Source organism: Peromyscus maniculatus, chromosome 14 (assembly GCF_049852395.1).
Source record: "Peromyscus maniculatus bairdii isolate BWxNUB_F1_BW_parent chromosome 14, HU_Pman_BW_mat_3.1, whole genome shotgun sequence".
Taxonomy (NCBI): Eukaryota; Metazoa; Chordata; class Mammalia; order Rodentia; family Cricetidae; genus Peromyscus; species Peromyscus maniculatus.
The window spans coordinates 24421033-24440032 of NC_134865.1; the positions used below are offsets into that span (position 1 = coordinate 24421033).

General features: G+C 38.0%; 1 pseudogene; it reads right to left on the minus strand.

The window, feature by feature from the left end:
* Nucleotides 1–15421: 15421 nt before the first annotated feature.
* On the minus strand, nucleotides 15422–15994 carry LOC102915019 (tumor necrosis factor alpha-induced protein 8 pseudogene; annotated as a pseudogene).
* Nucleotides 15995–19000: the final 3006 nt, after the last annotated feature.

Genomic DNA, 19000 nt, shown 5'->3' on the forward strand with positions numbered 1-19000 from the left:
AAGAAACTGGAAATATCTATAGTGGAAATAAGCAAAATCGAAATGATACAAAAGGAAAAGATGACACTTAATATGTTCTTTTTAAAACTCACATTCAAGCCAAAAGTTGCAAGCCATCCAGATGGTGAGCTAGAGAAAACAGAAATTAATCACTTATTTCTATTACAGTGGGAAGATTTAAAGATCTTTGGGGAAGATGCTTAAAAACTTCACTCTAATTAACCTTAGCTTATTAAGTGTGCCCAAGCACAGGTCAGAGCCAATGAATGAAATCTCAGGTTAGAGAGGAGGACTGGGGGAAATGTCTGGTCTGTGCTCATTTCTCCAGAACGGAGAAACTTCCCGAGGAAAAAATGAAGCTGCTTCAACAGAAAAGATGGCTCAACATGCATGTAGGATGGAATATAATTCTTCTTAGAAAGCATTGAAAGGGAGATATCCTTATGATAGCATATTGCTAAAATTCCTTCCTGAGGAAAGACAAGTAATTTCTATTTCTTCTCCTAAGGTTCCAATGATAAATGGAGGCACAGTTCTGCCAATGTTTATTCTGTAAGCCAATAACTTCATCGGACTTCCTTACAGAGCATAAGTGAGGGATTGCTTATAGGAATATACGTGCTTCTCTCCCAACACTCCCGAAAAAGACTTAGTATGGGTGAGAGTTTCTTCACAATGTTGACATAGATGGAGGGCCCTCTTCATCTTCCCTGGCCTATAAACTATCTCCCGTCCTCAAGACCGCATGCAGCTGAGACATAGTTACATATAACAAGTGGTAGGGAATGGCTGGATACTCAAATGATGGTCTTTTGCTCTTCACACCCCACTATTGGGATGTATGTTTAAATGGTCACCAAGTCTAGCTGTAATTGATTTTTGAAAGGGGGCATAGCTGAATGTCCAAATATGGCAGCTGCTTGGCTTATATGACAGGCCCCAATGGCATTCACTTTTTAAGGCAATATCTGAACTCTGACCCTAGCCTGAGTGTGATTTGAGAACTGATGTGAACTGTGCTATTCCTGTGTTTGTAGTCTGGGCAGAATGTGAACGTCCTAAAGTCTTGAGAACCCATTTCTTCTCTCTGATACTTTCACATAATCATGAATGGAAAAGGATAGTAAATAGGTTGTTAGGTGGAACTTCTGAGAATTAAGAGATGCTTAATAGCCTTGAAATATTGCTAAAAAGCACAATTTTAAAATGTTCCTGTGACCTTTCTGGCTAAATTGGAAATGAAAACTAACAGATGAGTACATTTTTTTTTTTATTCAACAGAAGTAGAAAACTCTCATTAACAGGCCAAGGGAATGAGCATCAATGAAAGAACAAAGCAGGGAGAAAATGGAAATGTAGACAAAGACCATGTCAATACGTAAGTTTTATTTCACTGGTTCTGTACCCAAAATTTAGATACAGTTTTCTTTGTCTTTGAGGGCTTTTTTAAAATTTCTGAGCTGCTTTCTGGGTTCTTTAATTTATAAGTCTTTCAAAATTAATTATCATTGGGAAAGAAAATTAAAGCATCTTGCCCTTCTCATTCTCCTTGATATTTTCTGAAATCCGCTAGTAAAAGTGGAAATCTGCAGAATTTGTCATGAGTCACAAATGAAAGTCCACTGGGTGAGTGCTAGATGTCTCTTTCCTGATTTCTGGCTTTGAGGAAGGATGCCATCATTCTGTCTTCAAAATTCTCAGGGATTTGACTGAAGAATTGTATGTGTGTGTGTGTGTATGAGTACACATGCTTATGTGGCACAGCCATGTCTGAATGGAATGGCAGAAGTCATAATGCCAGCACAGCTGATTGACAAAGATCCAACAAAGCTGAGCCACATGATGGCTGCCATGCCACCTTTGGTTTTCATCTCCACCTGTTGCATACTTGAGGGATATTGGATTGATGGAAAATTCCTTATGAATCATTTATGCATTTTTCCAGGAATGATGCTTTTAAGCTTCCCCAGGAAAGTACTGAACATACTATTCCCCCCTACTTTTAAGGAGATATCCTTATCTACTTGAAGATTTTCCTTACATCTTGGAAGTTGTGACACATAAAGAAGTCACAAGTCTCTTCATGAGGTTATGAGACATTCTTGAAACATTGGTCCCTATACTTATACAGGAACAAGATATTTAAAACAAAGTAACTTTAAAAGGTCAACAAGATTTGGTGGGCTAGAGGAGTTGACCACCGTTCAGATTATAAGCCTCTGCCCACTTACATTCAGACAATTAGGTGGCATACAACTCTGCCCTACATAGAGATATATTGTTGAGCAAAGTATGGAGTGGAAGATGATAAAAGTATGAGGTGCCAGGACCTCCCCCTCTTAGAAAAGTTAGCTCATGTAGAGCCACTGTAATGTCATATGACCAATGAACAACAGAATGCCAGGATTAGACATATAGACAAATTCTATAAAGATATAAATGTGAACATTGATTGTATTATGCCAGAATTTGAATAATAACTGCAGCAGCTTTGGCCTGAGGATTTTTCCTGGGCACTCTGACCACTAAGAGTTAATAATACACTGCTTGGGAGATGACAAAATGCCCAGGGTGGCTTGAAAATTTTGTTTTGGTCTAGTGTCCTTGTAGCAACCAAAGCTACCAGCTTGAGAACAGGCTGTCAGATGCCTCTAAATTCTCAAAAATTGGGTTATAGTGTTAATGAGTAAGAGTGATAACTCTCTTTATTAATGACGTCAAAACTTGAGGGAAAATGATTGGAAATAACTCTGTTCTGTCATAGTTTATTAATGATGACTAAAAGATGAGCAAAAGGAAGTGAAACACATATCCAAAACCAAAACCAATATTATCTATGTTTTGGAACATCATTAATTTATTCCTGCTTACTAAATTCTGTATAAATAAAAACATTCTGGCTGCTAGTAACAGTCAGGCTGCAAGATTCTCTCTACCACCAGGGCCTGGTCACTTCCTTCCCCCTTCCAACTCCTTACCTCCTCTATAAGACCTGTCCCACTGGGAATGACTGCCATATGCTTTCTTTCTGTCTATCTCTCCTAAAATGAAACTAAGAAGTATCCTGTGTCTGATTCCTCTGTCGTTGCTCTTGCATCCACCCATCTTCAGATCATGCCCTCATCTGGAGCTGGACTCTGGCATTTATGTATACAATATGTAAAAATATATGCATGTATATATGTGTATGTTCATATGTACCCTTAGGGAATGTTATATAGTTCCTTTCATAATAAAGTTGGGGGCTTCTTGGACACAGCAGCCATGTCATACTTTTAGTTATTAAAAATACATATTTGAAAATGCAGTAGTACAACTAAGCAAATTTAACAATTATTACAGAAAGCAATTGTGGCTAGATTTGATGAAAAGAAAAATGAATCACAAGGTGGTTTAGTAGGAGGCATACTGAAACCTAGCAAGGCAGTATGGGCATGGGTGGATGCCTCCTCTGGATCCTCCATGTAAGCAGTTTCCTTGGCTTTCCTGGTGAGTAGGTAGAAACACTGATAAAACTGAATGACCTCCAGTCCCTGAAGAGGTTTTTAAAGAAACCGGTATGAATAAGTCTCTCTGAAAAATAGAAATTTCTCTGCTTAAGTGCAAGTTGATCAATACAATGGAGTGTATGGGGCCTATTCTTTCTGCAGGTACTGGAAATTTTAATTTATTCTCCCTTGTCATAATCTTATAGAGTACATAGTTAGAAAAAGGAAAGAAGAAGACACACCAAGAGAAAGTCCAGAAAGTCTCTCCCAAGTGACATAGAATAACCTGAAGTGCTATTTTTGGAATTCCCTCAAATAATTTTCTTTTTGCAACGTAATATTTGTATTGATTAGTCAAGAATTCCACATAGTACACCCAATCACAGTCTCAGTCTTCTCAGATCCACTCCAACCTTTTATGACTCTCCAAAAAGAAGAAGGAGAAGGAGAAGGAAAAGAAGGAGGAGGAGGAGGAGAAGGAAAAGAAGGAGGAGGAGGAGGAGGAGGAGGAGGAGGAGGAGGAGGAGGAGGAGGAGGAGAAATACCAAGTCTAATTTTAGTTGCCTATACACTCACTGGAGCATGGTCAAAATTATGGTGCCAGCCCCTTAAAGAAAACTGAGTCCTTCCCCACCTTCACCCATGCCAGAAGCCCTTCTCTGTGGGAAGAACTATACTTCAGCATCCCCATCACAATTTTTAAGCATTCTCTTCAATGGATTCATGTCTAGATATTTTTTTGAGGATGGATGTGGGGGTCTGGGAGAGGTTGTCATCGAAGTGCTGAGCAATGGTAGGATGTCTGACATGGAGAACATTTCATTTTCTGGATTGGACCTTCTTAAAGGCCTCAACAGGTAGCTCCGACCATGGTCTGTTGATGTCCATGCTCCATGCTGTGGCATAGTACCTTGTTCATGTCTATAGTCTGTACTGCCACTGGATATCATGCTGAGATTCATGGTCTGTGCTGAGGCCAGAGGCCATGTGGATGTCTGTGGTCCATGCTATCACCAGAAACCATGTGGAAGTCCATGATCTGTGCTGCTGGTGACTGAATAGGACAAGGAAGCTTCTTTTGTGGTGGTATCAATGACTACAGACTCACATTGAGAATGAGAGACATGGAAGGTTTCCGTGACAACTCATCAAATAATTTTCATAAAAATACTGCATACCTTTTGTTGTTATCTATAAATGCATCTGTCAAGAGTTACTCAAATCCATACTTGTAATGTTTATCCTTAGCTAAGATTACCCCTATACTCAACTACTGCAAGAAAAACTGAGTGTTGTAGTTGATTGAGTATACTATAACTTTTTTCAAAAGTCAAGAACATTTTTAACTTTTCTTCAGCGAATTCTCTGTAAAAGTTAAGGAGATCCCATCAATAATAGTCAGTGGAAATCAGGAAAAGGGAACATAAAAATACTACACATTTGTTCAGAAACAGAATGTTTTTCATTCTTGTCTATAAACCTGCCTGTCACTTTAAAGAGTGTCTTACATGTGGAAATGTTTTGCTATTATGTTGAGAAGTTACTCATGAAAGATGGCTTAAAGGTTTGGATATTTTCTGTCAAAGGGATGTACAGACCTTTTACTAAACCTTTTAAATTTCACAACAAAATATTGATATGGAAAAAAGAAACAAGTGTGGGCTTTTTCAGCAGTTTCATATCTACTTGAGCTTTTTCCTGCTGAAAGTAAGATATGATAGAAGCCATTTTAGAAGATATCTCAAGGCAGGGCTACTCAGCATATTTCTCTTTTCAGCCTTGAACAAAGAAATGCAGTCAAGCTTTAATTTTGCTTCAGCCCTAAAGATGTAATTACAGCCCCATGGCCAGCACACACCCTTCAACTGCTTTACAATCTACACAAGATGTAAAATGCCTGGAGTGATACAGACCATACCAGATTGAGGGTAGAAAAATAAATGTATACCCTGGTAGCAACTCCTCTAAAAGCAGCTATGAGATTTCTGGGGGGAAAAAGTAATTTAGTAAATCTCAGTTTATTTTGAAAATGAAGAATTTGTAGATGATTTTCAAAATCATTCTTAGCTCTACCACAATGGAATCTACAGATCAAAAGAAAATAAAAGACAGGCTGTTTATTTGTCTCTTGGTATCTTCTGACATATTATTCTTGCTGGGGATTTGGACACTCAATATTGCTCTCCTTAGTTTTGTTTCCTAAATATTCACTATATTCACTTTAGGACAATTTCTTTTTGAGAGAGAGAGAGAGAGAGAGAGAGAGAGAGAGAGAGAGAGAGAGAGAGAGAGAGAGAGAATATTGGCATAGTACTCAGGCCAAACAGACTAATGATTCTGGAAGCTCTGTCACAAACATTGATTAGTTCTCCTCACTCTTCACAGAAAAATCAGTCAAACAAACCAACAAGCTGTATGACTTTCTAAGTTGTCTTTTCTCTTTAGTATTGGAAACAAGCAGTAAATAAGGCATGCAGATATTTGCTGGAGGAACGTATAATCCAGAGAGTGTGAGCTCCATGACAGAGAGATAGGAGATGGTTCCTTTGAGTTGAGCAATGTAGTGAGTCTGAGATGTAAAGTGCGAGGGGATAAGGTTGGAAGGACACTAATACCGACACATAAACACAAAGACATATAACATATACAGCACAACAATACATATGATGTATATTATATATGATAACATATATTTATGTTTATGTATTTGTAGGAATTTTTGTAAAGGTTCATGTTTTTACTCTCTGACAAAGAATGGCTGTGAATCTTATAATTTTAGGAAATAATTTTATCTTCTACATCAACAACAGATTCTTGGGAGCAATGGTGGAACCCTCCCTATAATAAGACTTGTTTTAATACTTACAGAAATCATAAGGGCTTGGCTTAGCACTATGAAAGCAGAAAGAGGGAAGTAGCTACACCATCAGCATATGAGTTCTTATGTTTGAATGTGAAACATTTCCCTGTTCTTTGTTTAAACACTTGGTCCCCAGCTGGCACTGTCTGGGAGGTTGCTGAAGCATTAGGATCCAGAGTCTTGCTGGGAAAAATGGGTCTTGGCAGGCAGACCAGGAGGCTCTCCTGATCACGCTCTGATTCCTGACTACCAATGCCATGGGACCAGAGGCTCTCATTCACTCCACCATGCCTTCCCACCACGATGGGGTCGATGTCCACAGTCTAAAGAGTGGGACACACCCAACCTCTCATCAGCTGCTTGTCATATATTTTGTCACAAGGAAAAATGGGGTCCATTTCCTGCTGAATGTCAATTCCTTGAGTACAGAAGAGTACACAAATTGAGTTTCTGTATAGTGGTTGCACAAGGGAGGGCCAAGATGTGGGACATCATGACAACAGCCTGCTCTTTGTGCACATTTGGATGGATTCGTTTTAATATGGTGCAGTCCCTTTCTTTCTCATACAGGTAATAGCATTTTACCAAATCAGTTGAAATCTATATCATCTTCTCTAGAGGAACAGGACTTATAGAATGGACACACACACACACACACACACACACACACACACACACACACACATATTTAAGGGGATTTATTAGAATGGCTTACAGGCTATGGTCTAGCTAGCACAACAATTTATGTCTACCAACAGAAGGTCCAAGAATACAGTAGTCATTCAATTTATGAAGCTTCATCTCTCAGGTGGTCTTCATTACATACCTGAATCTTGAAGAAATAGGCTCTAATTCCAGTGAAGAAATGGACTTGCTAGGGAGAGCGAAAGCAAGTAGGTGAAGAACAAACATGTTTTCATTTTCCATGTCCTTTATATAGGCTGCCAGCAGCAGGTTGAGCCCAGATTAAAGGTGGATCTCTCAAAAGATCTGCATTGGAAGTGGGTCTTTCCACTTCAAATAATTTAATTGAAAAAAAAAAATCCTTCACCAGTATGCCCAGCCACTTGAATTTAAGTTAATTCCAGATGTAGTCAAGTTGACAACTAAGAATAACCATCACAGAATCCATAAAATCAAGACAACCCCACACCCCAGAAAATGGAAATGTTTGACATAATAAAGGTGTGGTCAGGCTGATGTATTCGAGCATAAACAGGCAGTCTGAAATGGAAGGTTAAGTCCAGTTAAGTGGCTAATATAAAAATGCATCCTCTCTGAGATTCAGAGTGAATCTTACCCATTAAATCTTGTATTACACTCTATAGTACCCATATCTACTTTGTGTGTTTTGGGGTATAGGCATTTGTGGAGATTCTCTCCTTCCACCTGTGAGTTCTCGTCATCAAGCTTGATGCCTGGCCAAACCATCTTCCCAGCCCACATTCTTATATTTTTCCTTCTTTCCTTTTGTTGCTCAAAGAGTATTTTAACTTACTTTTACTTTAGTTGGCATAGGAAAAATGTCTCTTGTGATATGATTCTCTTTATCATCATAAAGAAAATTATGTGTAACAAATGCTGAGAAACTAAGCCTTAGTGTGTGTTGATATATATATGCATGCATATATATTCACATACATATATATTCTGTAGGAAAATATGTTTTTGGCAATGTCCTGCTCTCTCAACATCAAAAAATGCTATTAATTAGAACATTGGTATATTAATGAAGGAGCAGGATGAACAAATCTCACAATATTGATTTAGGTTCAAGTTTTGTAACAACCATAAAAGTCAAAGAATGGAGTAAAATGTCATTTAGTGCCTCTTGCAAAAATACTATATTAATTTTGAAGCAATGCATATTTTTGCAGTACATTTAAATAAAATTTTTATTATGCAAATATAGATAATTCCTAAAATTAATGTGGTCAATTACATCATTAGATGTCAGAAATGCAATTGAAAGGATGGGTTGGAAATAATTCTTTTGAATGTCACATAAATTTTCTTTGCAGCTAATCTCTGAAAAAGAGGGAAATTTTTCTCTCTACTCAGGCATAGAATAGAAGCATTAACAATGGAAAGGTCAGTGCATAATGATGCAAGAGAGAAAAGGCCTAAAGTGCCACATTGATGAAATGAGATGGGGGAAGTTATACAGAAATATTAATCAATCAATCTGTAATTTAAGGCCTTAGGAAATGAGCTAAAGTCTTCTTTACTATTTAGTATCAAAGAAATGCTAACAATAAATTCTTTCTGTGAATAGAAAAAAAATCATTAGATTCACTATTTTTCTTTCCATTTAAGTTCTGTAGATTGAAAGTAGTAACTGAAAAACTTGAGTTAATCTAGCAGGTATTGAACAGCTATATTTCCTCAATATAATTTACCTGCATTGTTTTAGAGCAGTGGTTCTCAACCCTTTTAGAGGAGTTGTATATCAGATAACCCTGAAAATCAGATATTTACAATTCATAAGAGTAGTGAAATTAGGGTTATGAAGTAGCAACAAAAATTATTTTATGGTTGGGGGTCACCCCTAATGAGAGGCTGTAGTAAAGGGTCATAGTCTTAGGAAGTCTAAAAACTACTGGCTTAGAGGTTCAGAGTTGATCACACAAACCTCCACATAAGGAAGTGGTGCTCATTAAAATTCATGCCTGGAAATTCATGCTGCAATGGCTATGGTGAAATTGCATTTAAACTTGTGGGTATATGAATTGTACTTTGAATAAAAACAGTACACATGAATCCATGTCCAAACCAGAAGAAAATACAAGAAAAGTTATCTTTGCTTGACGAAAAACATTTGTAAATAGCACATTTGCTTGCTTTATAGAGTTCCAAGTGTGGTGGTATTTAGCATGAGCAATGATGTGACTGGAATCAGCAAGTGCTCTTGACCTCATGCATGCTATCTAATTTACTTGTTGCCTGCTTCACTTGCACATCTCATATATGTGGTAAAAAGGCCACTCGCAGCTAGAAGGGAAAGAAAAACTCAAGACACAGAAAAGGTTAAGTTATCATCATATAGGAGATCAGACTTTCAGAAAGATATTTGGAAGAACATTACTTTCAAGTGCCTTTGAATCTGATTGTATTTACATGAAGGCTTCAAGGGACATAAAGGCAAAAGGAAGAAAGTTACATTGATCTGCTGATTCACTCACTATTCATTTATTCAACTAAGATCCATAAGCATGAAATAAATGACTTTCTCAGGGAGCCACTGATGCATAAGTTATTCTGCCTGTCTTCTGGGAACTCTTATGTGTTGGAAATAAATATGTGAATATTAGGATTGTGGGAAGTCAATGCCAGAGATCTATACCAGGCAAGATGATAACTTGATGCCCAGAATCATCCAAATTGTGTAAGGGTGTTGTAGGTTTTAGTTAGGTCTTGAAGTACTGTGGGAGTTCACCAAATAAAGGAAATCTTTCCTGATTCAAGATTCATCATGTGAAAAATCCCCAGCAGGGGCCACTTAAGAGATTTAGAATTTGGCAGAAGGCTGTGGTAAAGTTGATAGATTCTATACGATTAAAATATACAGCAGAGCCTTTACATCTAAGGCTCAGTAAACATCACAGCAGAGGGAATGGTAAGATCATAAGAATCAGATGACCAGAAATTCTGCTATGTGATAGTGTCCTCTACATGTGACAGGAAAGTTGCACACATGAAATCTTAGCAATTTGGTCCCATAAATAGGACCTGCACAATGATGACATCAGTTGACATTCTACATGGATATGAAAAATCCCACAAAACCCCACCCCTAGATGAAGAGCTTACAGGCAATTAATAGCTGCTAAGAAAGGGGTAATCATATTTCTCTAATTAAAGAAAAAGATGTCCAGAAGTTGTTGGGGTGGGCAGGATAGGAACTGGAGGGGGGGGAAAGTGGGTATGATGTAAATATAGTACTCATGTATGAAATTCTAAAAAAAATAAAATAAATATTAAAGATACACACTAAAAAATAAAAAAAAATCATTCAAGGTTGAAACTAAATAAGCCCCTCCATATGACACTGAGCCGTTGGTGTTCACAGGCAGCAGTATGTCATTGAACATCTCAGAGCAGCATTCAGAGGACATGCACTCTAAAATACCATGGTTAGAAAAATGGAGGTGTGTAGTTGTTTTGTTTTTCTCTTTGGGGGCCTGCCACCCAGCTCCCAAATAAATACAGAAAATTATTCTTAGTATGAATGCCAAGCCTTAGCCTGGCTTATTTCTAGCCGGATTTTCTTAATTTAAATGATCCCATCTATCCTTTGTCTCTGGGCTTTTGCCTTGCTCTATTCTATATTCATTTCTTTCACTCTTACTCTGTGGCTAAGCGAGATTGGCCCCTGTTGTTCTCTCTCCTTATTTTATCTCACCTCCCTTCTCATTTTATTGTCTCTGCTTGGCAGCCCTGCCTATCTCTCTCCTGCCTAGCTATTGGCCATTTAGCTCTTTATTAGAGCAATCAGGTATATAACTGTAGACAGGCAAAGTAACACAGCTTTACAGAGTTAAACAAATGCAACATAAAAGAATGCAACATGTCTTTGCATTATTGAACAAATATTCCACAGCATCAATGAATGCAACACATCTTAAACTAATATTCCACAACAGAAGCCAGATGGAAAAGGGCAGAAACAAGTCAGGAAATGCTGAGGATTACAATTCTGAAAGGGCATAGTGAAGATTTGTGCCAATTAGGATAAAACAGAAGGGGAAAGGTGTATCAGCAACAGAAAGAATAACTCAGAACATAAAGTGAGATATTTACTGCAACCTCTATGCCCATCACTGACTAGGTCAATGAGAGTGTATGCTATGGTATCATGCTGGTACTGCTTTCAGGACCTCATTTCCTCAACTGAAAGAAATATCAGGCAACATACAAACGAACAACTTCCAGGACTGCCCTGGGCACAGGGTGCTACTTTGCACAATGTTATGCTCCTCTTAAATAAGAACAAATTGTATCCAGTGATTTTCAAGACATTACAGAGAAATGTACTCTTCTTGACTGAACTGAGTAAGATTGTGAAGCACAATTCCAAAGGCAGGTCCAGCTGATAAGCAGTTCAGATTCCAACCGTGAATGTGTCTCAGTTCACCGTCTTCCTCTGGGCAGGCTTGCTGCCCTTTCTTCCTCCCCGAAATAGATGCAGAGATGATCAGTCACCTTCCTGCATATATTCATCTGAATCTCAGATCCTGTTTCCTAGAGACTCTGCCCAAGACAATTTATGGCAAGAGTGGCTGCAAAATTACATTGAGTACTAATGATTGGATCAGCACAGTTTCATTAACACCGAGAGCTCGGCATCATTAATGCGACATCATAGTGATGGGAATATTAAAACTTCTGGTAATAGTGAAACAGTGTAGGGAACTGGTGGAGGAGACCTACTGGAGGTGCAGTAACTTGAACATTCAAGAAGTGGAATAACAGGACTTTTAAGGATGAAGAGAACTGATAATTGTTATTTTTAAGACTACTAAATAGGGATACATATAGCAAAGGTGTTAGGATGATTTATTTCCAGTTCAACTCAAAGTATGAAAAATTCAAGGATCACTTTGATAGCCTATTAAGAGATTATTGTCTTTGGCAGGTTGAGGGTAGGACAAATCTGAGCATTAGATTTAAAATAAGGGTATGTTGTATAACAACTTCACATTGAAACATCCCATCCATGAAGGACAATCATTAAGATTCAGGAAGAATACAACTCAAATCTCAAGAAGTCACTGAAATTTCCCAGGTTTACAAGGCCCTTCTCTCTCTATGAATACAAGTTAGTTACTACTCCTCTGGAGAAGAGACTCTATGGCTTAGGGAGCTGCCTAGAAGTTTTGAAGAGAGCTCCAGGGTTCTAGCTTTTACGTGTTCTCACATATTCTGTGTTGGAATTTTGATGATGCTGGCTTTGAGTTGTCCATGCTCCTATAAGTAAGTAATTTTTCAATTATACTCTTGTAAGCGATCAAAATAAGCTCATTGGTTCAGCAAGTTGGACTTTTACGACTTTATTACTTTGACCTGTCAATGGTTTCCTGAGATGAATTAATGTTTGTCCAGAGATCTATACCAGGTAGATTGGTAACACATTGGCTATAATATGGATCACTTGAAATAAATTACTGAAATAATCCAGAGAGGAAAACATTGTATACAATGTGAGTTTATTGAATTACATTTCTAAATCATGAAAGTTTTTCTATAGTGACAAAAAGATGATTGCTCATTTTCTAAGGATAGAGAGGAAGAGGTAGTAGGAGGTTAAAGAGAGAGATTACAAAAAGACACATGAGATTTTCTGGGAAATAAATCTCTGTTATTGTGATAGCTTTACAGTTATATATAAATGGCCAATTTACAAAATCATACATTGCATACATTCAGCATATAATTCATAGATGATAGATAGGTAGATAGATGATAGGCAGATACATAGAGAGATGGTAGATAATAGACAAGTAGATATCAGTTATACATAACTAAAACAATGAAAAAAGCTCCTTGTACACACATATACAAAATAGCCCTTCTAGGTCTTCCATATTTGTGGTCATATCATACTTATTATCCTCACAGTAGATACTGCCCAATCAAACAGATAAAGTAATACTGTATCACGTTTGCCATCAAATCCCTACTCCCTTTATAGTGTTCACAAATTCTTCCCTTTGATCCTTTTTGTTCATCATTCCTATGTCTGACAATGGAGACTTTGGGCCCCTGCCTCTGTGTCTTTTCCAAATAAGTAGAAACTAACTTCCTGTTGCCTGCAAGATGTAGCACTCTCAGGTCCAGCACCACATCTGCCTGCAGATGCCATGCTCCCCATTATGATGATAATGGACTGAACCTCTGAAACTGTAAGCAAGCACCCCAATTACATATTTTAACTTATAAGAGTTACTATTGCCTCTTCGCAACAATAGTAACCCTAACTAACACACTGGCCAAATTCTTGAATGACCAGAATAGCATTTCTCCGGATCTTTAAATTTTGTTTATTTTTGATTATTGTTTGAAATAGACCACATGTGCGGCACATACACAGACTCTATTGAAAGGTTATGTTAGTTGTGTATATGCATGTTTTGTGGAGAATATGCTATGTTGGTATAGGTATGTACACATGTGTGGGGGGGGGCCTTTGTGTGTGAATGGGTATGTGCATACAGAGGGTAAAGCTGAACTTTTGATATCCTTCCTAGATAACTATTTGATTATTTTATTACTATTTGTTTTTGAGATAGGCTCTCTCATTGAGCCTAAAGCTCATGGATTGGGTCAAGATGGCTGATCAGTGAGTTTCAGGGTCCCACCTATCTCTGCCCCCGGTACTGGGGTGGCAGGGATACATCATCATGCCTGTCTTTTTATGTAGTTACTGGGATCTGAACATAGGCCTTCATTCCTGGGAGGCAGATTCCTTACCAACAGAGACATCTTACAGTACCTTAACTCGTGTCATTAATTGGTGAAAAATTAATGATAGGCAGGACCAGACATGACATAGAAGCTCTAGGTTTTGGTGTAATTTCTTTTGCTTTCTAGGTAACTTACTAGGTGGGTGGATTTTGAAACCAGATAAACTCTCTGGTATACACTCAATCTATCCTAGTAGACAAAACTAGTTTGTTTCAAACGCATAGACCTTTTTATATGTCCTATTCTTATGCTGGAAGAACTCAAAGCAACAAGCTCTCAACCTATATTTAAAAGAATGAAAAAACAGGAAGGCTCTGGTTATTGAACCATAGTCAATATCATCAAACAGTATGCTTTGCTATGCAGCCCTGGGATGTGTGTTCTAAATTTCTTGATGTTCTGGAATCTATTCACTCTATCAAGCGTTTCTTCTTTAGGTAAAATGAAATATTTGAAAAAAGGAAACACAAATGGTGATACATAACAGGCAACCCCAAATAGATGACATGACCATTGGTATTTTTTAAAAATAAAAAGTAATGTCCTTTATTCATCAATCTCTATTAAACATTGAAATGCATCCATCTTTCTTACATTACTTAGCAACAGCCTTCCTATCCTTTCATCCCTCACTCCCCTAAATTAGTCAGATGAGTTAATCTTTAAACTCAAGACTGTTTTCCTTTTTTTCATGCTACTTATATTTTATTGTTTCAATATCAAAGCCTATCTAGAATTTTTTTCTCCTATGCGTGAAATGGATGTTAATACCAAAGACATTTGTCAACACATGTTCAAGATGACATCACAGGCAGCCCTAAGCAAGTGTTTCAAGGCAATGACATACCACTACAGTTTTGAGAATCTAATTATCATGATGGTACTAAAAAGTACAACTCAGTTTCAAAAGCACACTCTTACAATGGATGTATTACTCATTTCCACAGTTGTGATTTTAGATACTGGTTTTCTGCTTTCCTGAAGGTTCAATTCCACGGCCTCAGATTTAATTCCTGAATGTCAATGACAACCTGTAACAACAGAATTGATTAGACCAGGATGCAGAATTGTTTCCAAAGGATCAATGACACCAAAGAGAGGTCCTTGGCATTTTAAGAGGGATACACAGACATAGTAAAAGATAAAAGTGAGCCAAGATACACAACTTTGTACATATTAGAAATATCCAATTGGAGACATATGCCTTTAAGACCTGGAGGGCGAAGTAGCTTTCTCTTTCGGGGAAGCTAGGAGCACTGCAGGAGGTAAGATTTTAGCTCTGAGCTCTGACCTCTCAGCTTTCTCTTTTACATTGGGTCTGTGTTTCTTATTTTAATAAGACGGTTGGATACATCTACACCAACAGTCTATTTTTCCCACATCCTGACATTCATTAAGATGTTTTCAGCCAGAATTCTTGCCAATATTCCTTCCCCCCCCCAACTACAACAAGCTACACAAAAGTACTACCATTGATGTCCAATGGTTGTATCAGGCCAAGCCTTTCTGAATCACATGTGATCTTCAAAAGATTCTCCATCTTCCCTTCATGAGTCAACAATGCTGTCTCCACATAAATCACTGCCGGCCATGTGCTTATGTCATGAGCTCATATGTTCTCTTCATTCAACATTTTGTTGATCCCATTGCAAAGTTTCTATAAGTGAGGTTTAAATTTTTCAAAGGGATAATACAAGGTAGCCAAAAAACCCGCAATCTGAAAAATAATGAAAGACATCATTAACAGTCTGTGAGACTAGGCAATGGGGTGGAGCTGAATGATGTCATGCAATACCTCTTGACACTCATTCAGCAGCTTGGACAGGACATTGTGGTCGAAGGTGTATTCCACATGGTAGAAGCTGACCACCATCATGGCATGCTGGTGAACCTTCTTCTTGAACTTCTCCATCAGCACCACCTTGTCTGGATTGAACTGATTGTTCCTGTGGAGAACAGCCGACTTGATGACCATCTTGATGAGGTTCTTGATGACCCTCTCCACCTCCTTCTTGTTTTGGGTGTACTCCTTGGTCACCTTGTACAGCTCATCCAGCACCTCGCTGCTGTTGGTGTCATCAATCAGGGTGATGATGACAGATTTGGATACCATTTTATCCAGGGTATTCTTTTGCACCTGAATGGCCAGATTTTTGGAATTAAATACATCTGTGGTTGCCTGAGGAAGGGCATGTAGTGTCAGGAGGAGAGAAGAATGGGTCAGTCCTGCAATGTCGTTCCTTGACTGGACTACTCTCAGCCCAAGGACCCTTAATAATCTCCATTGGTCCTTTTCTAAAGGCTTTCATCTGCTCATTATAGGGTGTAGCTATAGTTTACCTTGTCCTGTCTGGCCCACAGTCAGGACAAATCTCTCTCACCTGCCAATCCCGCAGCCACTCAGTCCCAACCAAGTATTATTTACAAACTGTATGGCCATGGCAGGCTCCTTGTTAACTGTACTTATATCTTAAATTAACCCATTTCTATTAATCTATAAGTTGCCACATGGCTCGTGGCTTACTGGCATCTTAACATCTACTTCTCATTGTGGCGGCTGGCAGTGTCTCTCTCTTCCACCTTCCTGTTCCTCCAATTTTCTTCTCTGCTAGTCCCACCTATACTTCCTGCCTGGCTACTGGCCAATCAGTGTTTTACTTATCAATCAATCATAGCAACATATATTTACAGCATACAGGACATCCCACAGCAGTAGGGCATTTGGTTCTGTCACTCAGAGATTCTTTTACCTAGTTCCTACTCCTCATGAATGGTGTGTAGGCACATATGTGTAATATTTTGACATGATATATAGAGATGATTTTAGACTCTGTATGTAGTGATAACAAAGGCAAGCAAGAAATCAGAGACTAGATGTCAAGTCTAGAATGTGATTGCCAAGTGGTGCCCTTATGTTCAACTCATATTCCTATTGAATGAGTCTTTAAATATATGATTAAACTATGTTAGATGTCCATATTATCTAAGAGTATGATTTGAAGTCAGTTTGAATTTGAGTCATGACAATGACAATTACCAGGCGACACCTTGAGAGAGTGTCACACAAACCAATTATCTACTCTAAAATGGGATCATGATATGCTGTACAAAAAACCTGGTGTCTAAATCATGGTGCTGATTGCTCCTTCCTCTGTGTTCTTATATTACTGTCAAATACAATCTCTGATATTGCTCAAGTTTGTACCACTGTCTACTTTATATATACACACTCAGCAAATACACATATAGAAAGTATATATTTATATATGGGACTGAAGAATATTTATATGTTTTTAGTAGAATAATATTTATAATATTTTTAGTAGAAGATAGGTTTGACAGAATTCTGATTCTGTTGCCCAATAGCAGCGGTGAGATTTCCGAACCCCTTTGTTTCTGAATTTTTTTTTATCTCTAAAATAATTCTAATGTAAAACATCCAAAAGAGCTTATATGGGGATTAAATGCTGTCTGGCACTCAGTTAAACGATGTAAATTGTAATTACCAAACTTTGTCATATGGTGATTCTGTGAATGAGTAAAATAAAATGAAAACCAAATAACAACACAGTAAAGATTAAAGATGTCAGCAAATAGATGAACCTCTTTCACTTTAACCTAATTTTTGAAACAGATGCTCCACTCTTAATCTCAACAGGAAACAGATTTCACAGCCCAGGAGCATAATTACAGAAAACACTGACTCCTGTGGTCACAAAGTTATTCTTGGGGTGCACTGAGTAGCTGCCAATTCAGACCTCAATGGGTGATAAGGGCATATGGTGATAAAGGTTCAGTCAAGAGTATACCATAATGCTCGATAAATGCTAGCATCTTTGCAAAATTAAAAATAGAGGTCACCATGCTGCTCCATCAATGAGAAGCAACAAAATTCAATGCATCACCTGATAGACACATCTCAATTATTCTACGCTATTTCCCATTTTTTTCTTTCATCTGTGGTACAAAGTTGAGTGTATATTGACTATCTGTCATGTACCAGGGGATGTGTTAGCTAGTGTGGATGAAATAATAACTGACAAAAATAAGTAATAGATAAATAAAGTAAAAACAGACATGTCCTTGGCCTTTGGAATTCAAAGCCCTGTGGGTCTTGACAGAGCTTGCTCCCATGTTAGTTGTCTTGTGAGCTGATATTACTAGGACCTCATAGTTAATTACTGTTGTGTTTCATCATTTCTGTGAAAATGTGAACAAATGTCTACTCATCCCAAATAGCGAACCAATAACAGATCCAAGTACAGATACCACTGAAGTTCATTTTGGTGAACTCATGAGTTTTATTGGGGTTATTTACAGTAATATGGGTGAAGGGTTGCTTAAAGGGACATAAATGACTCAAAGACAGCTGAATCACCAAAAGCTACCCTAGCCTGGATGACGTTTCTTAAAAGCTGAAAACCTGTAGCTCACTGCAGAACCTGCAGGCTGCTCCACAAGTTGCTGGATATCCTCTCCTCGTGACTCAGTTGGTCTGAGCCTCTTTCAGGCATCTCAGCTGTTCTTTATTTTCTCTATCCATCTTTCCTGGTCTCTGCTTCTTTCAGGCTACTTGGCTTTTCTGTAAGCAGTTAGCTTGTCTGAAAGTGACTCTGCAGTCTTGACTCCTTATATATTCTTAGGGAGGGAGGGTCCCAGTGAATTTGGTCAGTTTCATGGACTTCCTGAGGGTATTCTGAGTTGTTTACTTCTTGAGCTTAAAGAACTTCCCTGTGAGATGGATTATTTCACTTTCCTTTAGAATGTCCCTTTGCTTCACCTACCTATCAACATCTTGAGTCTTAATAAGCTCTTTCCTTAGGGCAGCCTCCATGAAAGCCTCCTGTCTTAAAATGTCCTGTTGCTTCACCTCACTTTAAACATCCTGTGTCTTGAGAAGCTTCTTTCCATGATGAAAGTTTTTGATCTTGGAGGAAACTATTATACAAGAGCTCCTCAAAGAGAAGTCTGTTCTTAATAACACAGCAACCATTTTTTCTCTGTACATTTCAGATCTCTCAGTCTTGTGGCTGGGATATTCTACTCTGAAAAGACAATGGTGTGATGAAAAAGACTATACCTCCCATCAGTTACATTACCTGTCTTCTGTTAAGGCTTGTGTATGAATTACCAATGAAAGTGGGACTTGGGAGTTGACACAGGCCAATGTTTCATTTTCTTTTTGTTT